The following is a 10,305-nucleotide window of genomic DNA, read 5'->3' on the forward strand; positions in this document are numbered from 1 at the left end:
TAGCAAGTAAGACAAAAAACAGGCCACTATCCTAATCAAAAGACAGATCAGGAATAAAATGGTCTCTTGTATCCACACGTAGGTCCAGAATTCTTGGCCGGATTGCTCAGAGGCTGATGGTAAGAGTATCCACTCAGTTGCTGAAGTCAGCGTGTGGGACGAGCCCCAGCGCAGAACTGTGACCCAGCACAGAGCTGCAATGAGAGGGTGTCCTCCCAGCTGACAAGCTGAGCAAACAGTTTCTGGAAGGAAATATTCATCCTGGGCAGTCTTAACTGGGTGTGGAGCGATGGAAAAAACGCAAAACTGCAAATTCTGAGATATGGTCTGGCACTGAGTAGATTTATGGTCTTGCCTAAACTGATTTGTGGAACACAGACACTAGATGGGAGAAATCTTTGAACTTTCATGTGGAAAAGTTTTTTTTTTCCTTCAGCTCTAAAATACTATTATTCTAATGCTTTCATTTATCACCAATCCTTGGACGAAAAAAAATATTACCTTGTAATAGGTAATGTTAACTTGAAAAATCATCTTTGATGAACAATAACATCCTACTATATAGTGCAGGGATCTATACCCAATTCCTTGTAATAAACTATAATGAAAAAATCTGAAAAAGAATATATATACATTGGTACACTTATATAACTGAATTGCTATTCTGTACATTTGAAATTAATACATTGTAAATTAACTACCCTTCAATTTAAGCAAATAAAGGAAAATAGAAAAATCATCTTTGATCATCTCACTTTTATGTGGAGTATTTGAAAAAAACAAAAACAAAAAAAAATGTGAGCTCATAGAAATAGAATAGATTGGTGGCTCCTAGAGGTGGAGATGGGGGTTGAGTAAAATAGGTGAAGATGGTCAAAAGGTATTATCTAGCTAACCAACTTAACAAAATAAATAGGCCCTGGGGGAGTGATGTACTGCATGGTGAATAGAGTTAATGATACTGTGCTGCACACTTGAGAATTGCTGAGAATAGATCTTAAAAGTTCTCATCACAAGAAAAAATATTGTAACACATATGCTGAAAGAGATTAACTAGGTTTAATGTGGTGGTCATTTCTCAATATATGTAAATATCAAACCATTATGCTGTACATCTGAAACTAACACAATGTTATATGTCAATTATGCCTCAATAAAAATAATTTAAAAATCAGCTTTGTTTAGCTTACACAGTTGTCAATTAGCCTCAAGTTAATTATTAACTTGAAATGATGATGTGACTTCTATATTTGAGTTGATTATCAATCTTCTTTTCCTTGAATATCTTTCAATACTTTCCTTTAACACACTGCAAGTCAATTAAATCCTATCTTGGGACCAAATAAAACTAAATTCTCAGAGGCTTGAAATTTACCAGCCTGGAAACTTTTTGTTGATGGCAGATGGACGGGTTGAGGCCAGTTCACAATGAGAGAACAAGCAATTCCATGTATCCCAAGTCATGTGTGAACTCAAATTGTAAACAAAAACACCTTTGCTTAAGCCTATTTTCATAATTGTTGTTACTGAAAAGCTTTGATTTATTGCTTTATTGCTTTTATTAAGACATGGATTAATAACTCATAGGTTTAATTATTACTGAAGGCAATGATTGTTTATCTTGCTCAACTTTCCCTATTTAAAAAGCCTTGAGCCCACTTACTGAACACTGAGTGAAATCCAAATGACCATGGCTAATACATTTCAATGTATGACAAAAACTACTGTAATGATGTAAAGTAATTAGCCTCCAACTAATAAAAATAAATGAAAAAAAAATAAATAAAATAGAATGAAACCTCAAAAAAAAAAAAAAAAAAAGAAATCCAAATGAGTAGTTGGAGGGGAGGCCCCACTGAATGTGGGTTATGGGTGCTTCTGCAAAGTTATATATAAATTCAACTTTTATAAATAAAAAATAAATAAAAATAATAAATTCAACTTTTCAGTTATTTATTATAATGCATTTGGAAAGCTTGATTTTTTTTTTCAATTAAAAGTGTTATTTTTAGTGGAAAGGGGTAAGGGAGTGACGCAGAGGCAACTTGGCAACTGTTGGCATCTTCTTTCCAGGCCATCCATGTGCTTCTGAACCCACAGCAGCATCAGGAGAGCTTGATATTTTAAGAGTTGTTCAATAAAAACTTTAACAACACTCTTTTGTTAAGTAAATATCAGATTTTCTTAAATCAGGGCACATCCACAAATGTTGTAAACACAGATTTCAGAATCACTAGGCAAAAAAAAAGAGAGAGGGAACATCTGCAAAACAAGAAACTAATCTAATCGAGAAACTAAAATCTCTAATCTCTGTGCCGTAACAGATTCTTCCTTAGGTCCTGGAGAGGGATGTAAGTGGGTAGCAGGTGAAAGGCAGGGTCTTCTGTAGCATTTTGCCCTGGGGTAGAGGTGGAGGTGCTTCCCTGGTAGTTCAGTTGTTAAAATAAAATACACCTGCAATGCAGGAGATCCCGGTTCGATTCCTGGGTCAGTATGATCCCCTGGAGAAGGGACAGGCTGGTCACTCCAGTATTGTCAGGCTTCCCTGGTGTCTCAGACGGTAAAGTCTCCACCTGCATGCCAGAGACCTGGGTTTGATGCTTGGGTTGGGAAGATCCCCTGAAAGAGAACACAGCAACCCACTCTAATATACTTGCCTAGAGAATCCCCATGGACTGTCCATGTCACAAAGAGTCGAAGACACAGCAGGATAGCAGGTAAGAATAACATGGATAATTAGAAAATGAAAGATTTCATAAAGCCCCTGAGTAGTTTAAAACATTTTTACCTTTAATCATAACCACTGTGTTAGTGGGGTCAGCATCATGGCCTCATGAGACGCTCCCTTTGTCTCACTCCTTCAACCTACAGCTAGTAAAACATCCACAACTCAGCAAAGGTGCCTCTGCCCAGCACATCGAGACTCCGGAGAGCTCCTCACACCTATGCATCTGAAGGTGGGTGACAGAACACGCGGAGAAGGCGGACGCCAGCAGTGCTCGGCACCCTTTGCCCCAGACCCAGCCACACCAATAGCCACAGGGAACTGGGCAGTGGCGGTGGCAGGGCCCAAACTGTGTGGGCTCCAGTCCCTCAAGCTTCAGCTGCACCTGCCAACCCAGTCCCCCACCCACGGAGAAGGCATCTGCAGCCCCACATCCCCCTCTCTCCCACTACCCACCCCGTGGTGCAGTGCCTGCCCGGTGACGCCATGTATGGCAGAGGACCCTGCCATCCCATGCCCTCAGCAGCAATGCCGGGGACAACAGTGACGCCAGCAGCAGAGCGCACCAGCGACCCCGGAGGCACCCGCACCACCGCTGGCAGAGGTCGGGGAGGGTGCAAAGTGCCGGTTCTCAAATGGAACGAGAGGCTGCACAGGAACGGGAACCAAAGCCTTGTGCTCTAGCGCCACCTACTGGAGAACCAAAGAAAGACCTCGACTTGAGAAGCCGTTCAATTGTGATAATCAATGTAAAAAAGGATTTCCGGGGACTACCCTGGTGGCCCACCTTCCTATGCAGGGGACGCAGATCCCTGGTGGGGGAACTAAGATCCCACGTGCCAGAATGCAACTGAATTCCTACACCACAACGACCGTGCCCAGGTTCCTCCCCTAAAGAGTCCACGGCCACAAGAAGCCTAGTGCTGCTACTAAGACCTGATACAGTCATATAAATACATGCATGTTTTTTTAAAAAGATTACCTAGATAGGAAAGATTTTGGCTATTTCAAAGGCACCCTCAGAGGAACAACTCATCAATCACCTTGAAAACCATGGTAACACAATATCACAAAAAGAAAATGGCAATTCTCCAGAAATTAAACTTAAAACCACAGAAGTTTGTGATATAACTGATAGAGAATGCAAAATAGCTATCATGAAGAAACTTAACAAGTTACAAGAAAAGTCAGAAAGGATGTTCAGTGAGATCAGGAATAAAATTAATGAACAGAAGGAATACTTAACCAAAGAGATTAGAACTCTAAAAAGAATCAAATAGAAATTCTGGAGCCAAAGAACTTAACCAGATGAAGAATGCATTATAAAGTATTGAAAATAGAGCAGATCATACAGAAGATAGAATCAGTGGACTTGAAAACAGAAATATAGAAATGATTCAGGTAGAAGACAGAAAATAAAGATTTTTTTACTGAAGAAATTCTATAAGAACAATTTGACTCCATCAAGAAAGGCAACATTAGGATAATGGGTATCCTAGAAAGAGAAGGGAGGGAGAAGGGAGCTGAGAGGTTATTGAAAGAAATAGTTGAGAACTTCCCAAACTGGGGAAGGAACTGGATATACATGTCAATGAAGTTAAGAGAACTCCTAGGTACCTCAGTGTAAAAAGAGATTATCCAAGACGTGTTATATTAAAGTTGTCAAAAGTTACAATTTTGAAAAGAATTATAAAGGCAGCCAGGGGAAGAAAGGAAGTAACTACCATTAGGCTGTCAGCAGATTTCTGAGTGTAAACTCCACAAGAGAGAGTGGAATGACATGCTCAGATAATAAAATACTTAAAACTGTCAGCAAAGAATACTCTAACCAGGGAAGTTATCCTTCAGATATAAGGGAGAAATACAGGCTCTCCCAGGCAAAGAAAAGCTGAGAGAGTTCATTATCACCAAAGCTGCCTTACAAGAAATGTTGAAATGAACTCTATATCTGAAATGAAAACTGCAAAGTACACAAACTTTGAGTAAGGTGATAGAGAAAATCAGAAAATTACAACTCTACATAAGAATAAATTGTGAAACACTTAGACCATAAAGGTTAAATGCAGAAAGAGGCAGTAAAAATAAATAGAGTCACTAAGTTTGGTAGTGAACTCACAACATAAAAAGGGACGAATTGAGACAACAAAACACAAAAGGGGAAGAGAAAAAGAGCTGAACCCTTATAGGCAAATGAAGATGAGATGCTGTCATCAGGAAAAGGGCCATTTTATCTATGAGACCTTTCACACAAACCTTGTGGTAACCACAAAACACAAATCTAGGACAGAGACATGTAGCACAAAGAAAAAACTGAGGAAGACACTGTTGAAAACCATAAAACCAAAATGGCAGACAGAGACACACAGAAAAAGAAGCAATGGAAATAGAGAGCAGCCAGAAAACAAAGATAAAATGTAACTACTAGGTCCTCATCTATTAATAATCATCCTAGATGTGAATAGACTGAATTCACCAGTCAAAAGACACAGAGTGGCTGGATGAATTAAAAAATAAGACCCACCTACCTACATTTTCCAGGAGACTCATCTCAGATCTAAAGACAAACATAGATTCAAAGTGAAGGAGTGAAAGATGATACCCCAAATGAATGGCAACCAAGAGAAAGTGGGTGTAGCCAAACTCATATAAGACAAATAGACTTGAGGCTAAAGAAAGGTTCAGTTCAGTTCAGTCACTCAGTCATGCCTGACTCTTTGCCACCCCATGAACTCTAGCACACCAGGCTGCCCTGTCCATCACCAACTCCCACAGTTTGCTCAAACTCACGTTCAACCAGTCAGTGATGCCATCCAACTATCTCACCCTCTGTTGGCCCCTTCTCCTCCCACCTTCAATCTTCCCCAGCATCAGGGTCTTTTCAATGAGTCAATTCTTTGCATCAGGTGGCCGAAGTATTGGAGTTTCAGCTTCAGCATCCATCTTTCCAATGAATATTCAGGACTGATTTCCTTTAGGATGGACTGGTTGGATCTCCTTGCAGTCCAAAGGACTCTCAAGAGTCTACAACACCACAGTGCAAAAGCATCAATTCTAGGGCACTCAGCTTTCTTTACAGTCTAACTCTCACATCCATACATGACTACTGGAAAAACCACAGCTTTGACTAGACGGACCTTTGTTGGCAAAGTGATGTTTCTGCTTTTTAATATGCTGTCTAGGTTGGTCATAGCTTTTCTTCCAAGGAGCAAGCATCTTTTAATTTCATGGTTGCAGTCACCATCTGCAGTGATTTTGGAGCCCAAGAAAATAAAGTCTGTCACTGTTTCCATTGTTTCCCCATCTATTTGCCATGAAGTGATGGGACTGGATGCCATGATCTTTGTTTTTTGAATGTTGAGTTTTAAGTCAGCTTTTTCACTCCTCTTTCACTTTCATCAAGAGGCTCTTTAGTTCTTCTTTGCTTTCTGCCATAAGGGTGGTATCATCTGCATATCTGAGGTTACTGAGTATTTCTCCCGGCAATCTTGATTCCAGCTTGTGCTTCATCCAGCCTGGCATTTCGCATGATGTACTCTGCATATAAGTTAAATAAGCAGGGTGACAATATACAGCCTTGATGTACTCCTTTCCCAATTTGGAACCAGTCTGCTGTTCCATGTCCAGTTCTAACTGTTGCTTCTTGACCTGCATACAGATTTCTCAGGAGGCAGGTCAGGTGGTCTGGTATTCCTGTCTCTTTAAGAATTTCCCACAGTTTGTTGTGATCCACACAATCAAAGGCTTTAGCATAGTCAATAAAGAAGAAATAGATGTTTTTCTGGAACTCTCTTGCTTTTTTGATGATCCAACAGATGTTGGCAATTTGATCTCTGGTTCCTCTGCCTTTTCTAAATCCAGCTTGAACATCTGGAAGAAGTTCACATACTGTTGAAGCCTGGCTTGGAGGATTTTGAGCATTACTTTGCTAGCATGTGAGATGAGTGCAATTGTGTGGTAGTTTGAACATTCTTTGGCATTGCCTTTCTTTGGGATTGGAACAAATGTGATTTTTCCAGTCCTGTGGCCACTGCTGAGTTTTCCAAATTTGCTGGCATATTGAGTGCAGCAGTTTCACAGCATCACCTTTTAGGATTTGAAATAGCTCAGCTAGAATTCCATCACCTCTGCTAAGCTTTGTCCACAGTGATGCTTCCTAAGGCCCACTTGACTTCACACTCCAGGATGTCTGGCTCTAGGTAAGTGATCACACCGTCATGGTTATATGGCTTAAGATTTTTTGTGTCTAAGTTCTTCTGTGTATTCTTTCCACCTCTTCTTAATATCTTCTGCTTCTGTTAGGTCCATAATGTTTCTGTCCTTTATTGTGCCCATCTTGCATGAAATGTTCCCTTGGTATCTCTAATTTTCTTGAAGAGATCTCTAGTCTTTCCCATTCTATTGTTTTCCTCTATTTCTTTGCATTGATCACTGAGGAAGCTTTTCTTATCTCTCCTTGCTATTCTTTGGAACTCTGTGCATTCAGATGGGTATATCTTTCCTTTTCTCCTTTGCCTTTTGCTTCTCTTCTTTTCTCAGATATTTGTAAGACCTCCTCAGACAGCCATTTTACCTTTTGCATTTTCTTTTTCTTGGGAATGATTTTGATCTCAAAAAAGGTAACATGAGACAAAGATGGACATTATATAATGATAAAAGGGACAACCCATCAAAAAGACACAACAGTTTTTAATATATATGTACCTATCATCTGAGCACTGTGTGGATCACAATAAACTGTGGAAAATTTTGAAAGAGATGGGAATACCAGACCACCTGACCTGCCTCTTGAGAAATCTGTATGCAGGTCAGGAAGCAACAGTTAGAACTGGACATGCAACAATGGACTGGTTCCAAATAGGAGGAGGAGTGCATCAAGGCTGTATATTGTCATCGTGCTTATTTAACTTACATGCAGAGTACATCATGAGAAACGCTGGACTGGATGAAGCACAAGCTGGAATCAAGATTGCTGGGAAGAAATATCAATAACTTCAGATATGCAGATGATACCACCCTTATGGCAGAAAGTGAAGAAGAACTAAAGAGCCTCTTGATGAAAGTGAAAGAGGAGAGTGAAAAAGCTGGCTTAAAGCTCAACATTCAAAAAATGAAGATCATGGCATCTGGTCCCATCACTTCATGGCAAATAGATGGAGAAACAGTGGAAACAGTGCAGACTTTATTTTGGGGGGCTCCAAAATCACTGCAGATGGTGACTGCAGCCATGAAATTAAAAGACGCTTACTCCTTGGAAGAAAAGTTATGACCAACCTAGACAGCATGTTAAAAAGCAGAGACATTACTTGACCAACAAAGGTCCGTCTAGGCAAAGCTATGGTTTTTTTAGTAGTCATGTGTAGATATGAGTGTTGGACTATAAAGAAAGCTGAGCACTGAAGAATTGATGCTTTTGAACTGTGGTGTTGGAGAAGACTCCTGAGAGTCCCTTGGACTGCAAGGAGATCCAACCAGTCCATCCTAAAGGAGATCAGTCCTGGGTGTTCATTGGAAGGACTGATGCTGAAGCTGAAACTCCAATACTCTGGCCACCTTATGCAAAAAATTGACTCATTGGAAAAGACCCTGATTCTGGGAGGGATTGGGGGCAGGAGGAGAAGGGGACTACAGAGGGTAAGATGGTTAGATGACATCACCAACTCAGTGGACATGAGTTTGAGTAAACTGCGGGAATTGATGATGGATAGGGAAGCCTGGTGTGCTGCTGTTCATGGGGTGGCAAAGAGTTGGACACGACTGAGCGGCTGAACTGAACTGAACTGAACAAAGGAGCACCAGAATATATGCAACTATTATCATACCTAAAGGGAGAAATTCATATCAAGAAAATCATAGTAGGGAACTTTAACATCCCACTTAGATCAGTGAATAGGTAATCCAGAAAGAAAGTCATCAAGGAAACAGCAGCCTTAATTGAAATATTAGACCAGGTAGACTTAAAAGAATCATACAGAACATTCCATCCAAATGTAGCAGAATACACAATCTTTTCAAGGGCACATGGAACATTCTCAAGGGTAGACCATATGTTGGGACACAAAAGTCTCAATAAATTTAAGATTAAAATCTTATCAAGCATCTTTTCCAGCCATAATTGTATGAAATTAGAAATCAATCACAAAAAGAAAACTAGAAAAATCACAAATACATGAAAATTAAACAACATGCACTCATCAACTATTGGATCTATGAAGAACTGAAAGGAGAAATTTTAAAAATGCCGAAAGATAGATGAAAATGAAAATATGATATACCAAAGTTGAGGGATGTAACAAAAGCACTACTAAGAGGGCAATTTATAGCAACATGGGCCTCGCTCAAGAAACAAGAAGATTAGAAAATGAAAAACAAAGTCCAAAGTCAGTAGAAGATAGGAAATAACAAAAATCAGACAGAAAGAGGCAAATAGAGATTAAACGACAATAGAAGAGATCAATGAAACTAAGAACTGGTTCTTTGAAAAATAAACAAAACTGGCAAACTTCTAGCTAGCCTAAGGAAAGAAGAAGAGATGGCTCAGATAAATAAACTCAGAAATAAAAGAGGAGAAATCATAAGAGATACCAAAGAAATGCAAAGGATTATAGGGGAATGCTATGAATAGTTATACACTAATTGGACCACCTAAAAGAAATGAATAAATTCTTAAATGCATGCAACATTACAAGACTGAATCATGAAGAAATAGAAAATCTGAATAGGCTGATCACTAGTAAAGATATTGACGGAGAAGGCAATGGCACCCCACTCCAGTACTCTTGCCTGGAAAATCCCATGGACAGAGGAGCCTGGTGGGCTGCGGTCCATGGGGTCGTGAAGAGTCGGACACGACTGAGTGACTTCACTTTCACTTTTCACTTTCATGCATTGGAGAAGAAAATGGCAACCCACTCCAGTGTTCTTGCCTGCAGAATCCCAGGGACGGGGGAGCCTGGTGGGCTGACGTCTGTGGGGTCGCACAGAGTTGGACACGACTGAAGTGACTTAGCAGCAGCAGTAAAGACACTAAAACAGTAATCAAAAGCCTTTCATAAAACAAAAGTAAAGGATGAAATGGCTTCATAGGTGGATTCTACCAAACTTTCAGAGAAGATGTAATAAAAATCTCTCTCAAACTCTTCCCAAAAATTGAAGAGTAGGGAATGTTCCTCTACAAGGCCAACATTACCCTGATACTAAAACCAGGAAAAGACAACACAAAAAAAGATAGTTACAGACTAATATCTCTGACAAACATGCAAAAACCTTCAGCAAAATGTTAGGAAAGCAAACATATCAACATAATAAAAGAATCATACTAAAAGGTCAGGCTTCCCTGTTCTTCAGTATCTCCCAGAGTTTGCTCAAACTCATGTCCATTGAGTCAGTGATACTATCTAACCATCTCATCCTCTTTCACCCCCTTCTCGTTTTGCCTTCAATCTTTCCCAGCATCAGAGTCTTTTCCAGTGAGTTATTTCTTTACATCACATAGCCAAAGTATTGGAGCTTCAGCTCCAGCATCAAATCTTCAGGGTTGATTTTCTTTAGAACTGACTGGTTTGATCTCCTTGTGTCCAAGG

General features: G+C 39.9%; 1 long non-coding RNA gene across 1 annotated transcript; it reads right to left on the reverse strand.

Annotated features, from left to right (window-relative positions):
- Window positions 1-1,936: 1,936 nt before the first annotated feature.
- Window positions 1,937-3,152, reverse strand: LOC139033981 (uncharacterized). The gene is made up of 2 exons (XR_011486454.1): window positions 2,789-3,152; window positions 1,937-2,619 (listed from the first exon to the last, which is right to left on the reverse strand). It is a non-coding gene; the product is annotated as an uncharacterized lncRNA (long non-coding RNA).
- Window positions 3,153-10,305: the final 7,153 nt, after the last annotated feature.

The sequence above is a fragment of the Odocoileus virginianus genome, unplaced genomic scaffold, assembly GCF_023699985.2.
Source record: "Odocoileus virginianus isolate 20LAN1187 ecotype Illinois unplaced genomic scaffold, Ovbor_1.2 Unplaced_Contig_14, whole genome shotgun sequence".
NCBI classification, from domain to species: domain Eukaryota; kingdom Metazoa; phylum Chordata; class Mammalia; order Artiodactyla; family Cervidae; genus Odocoileus; species Odocoileus virginianus.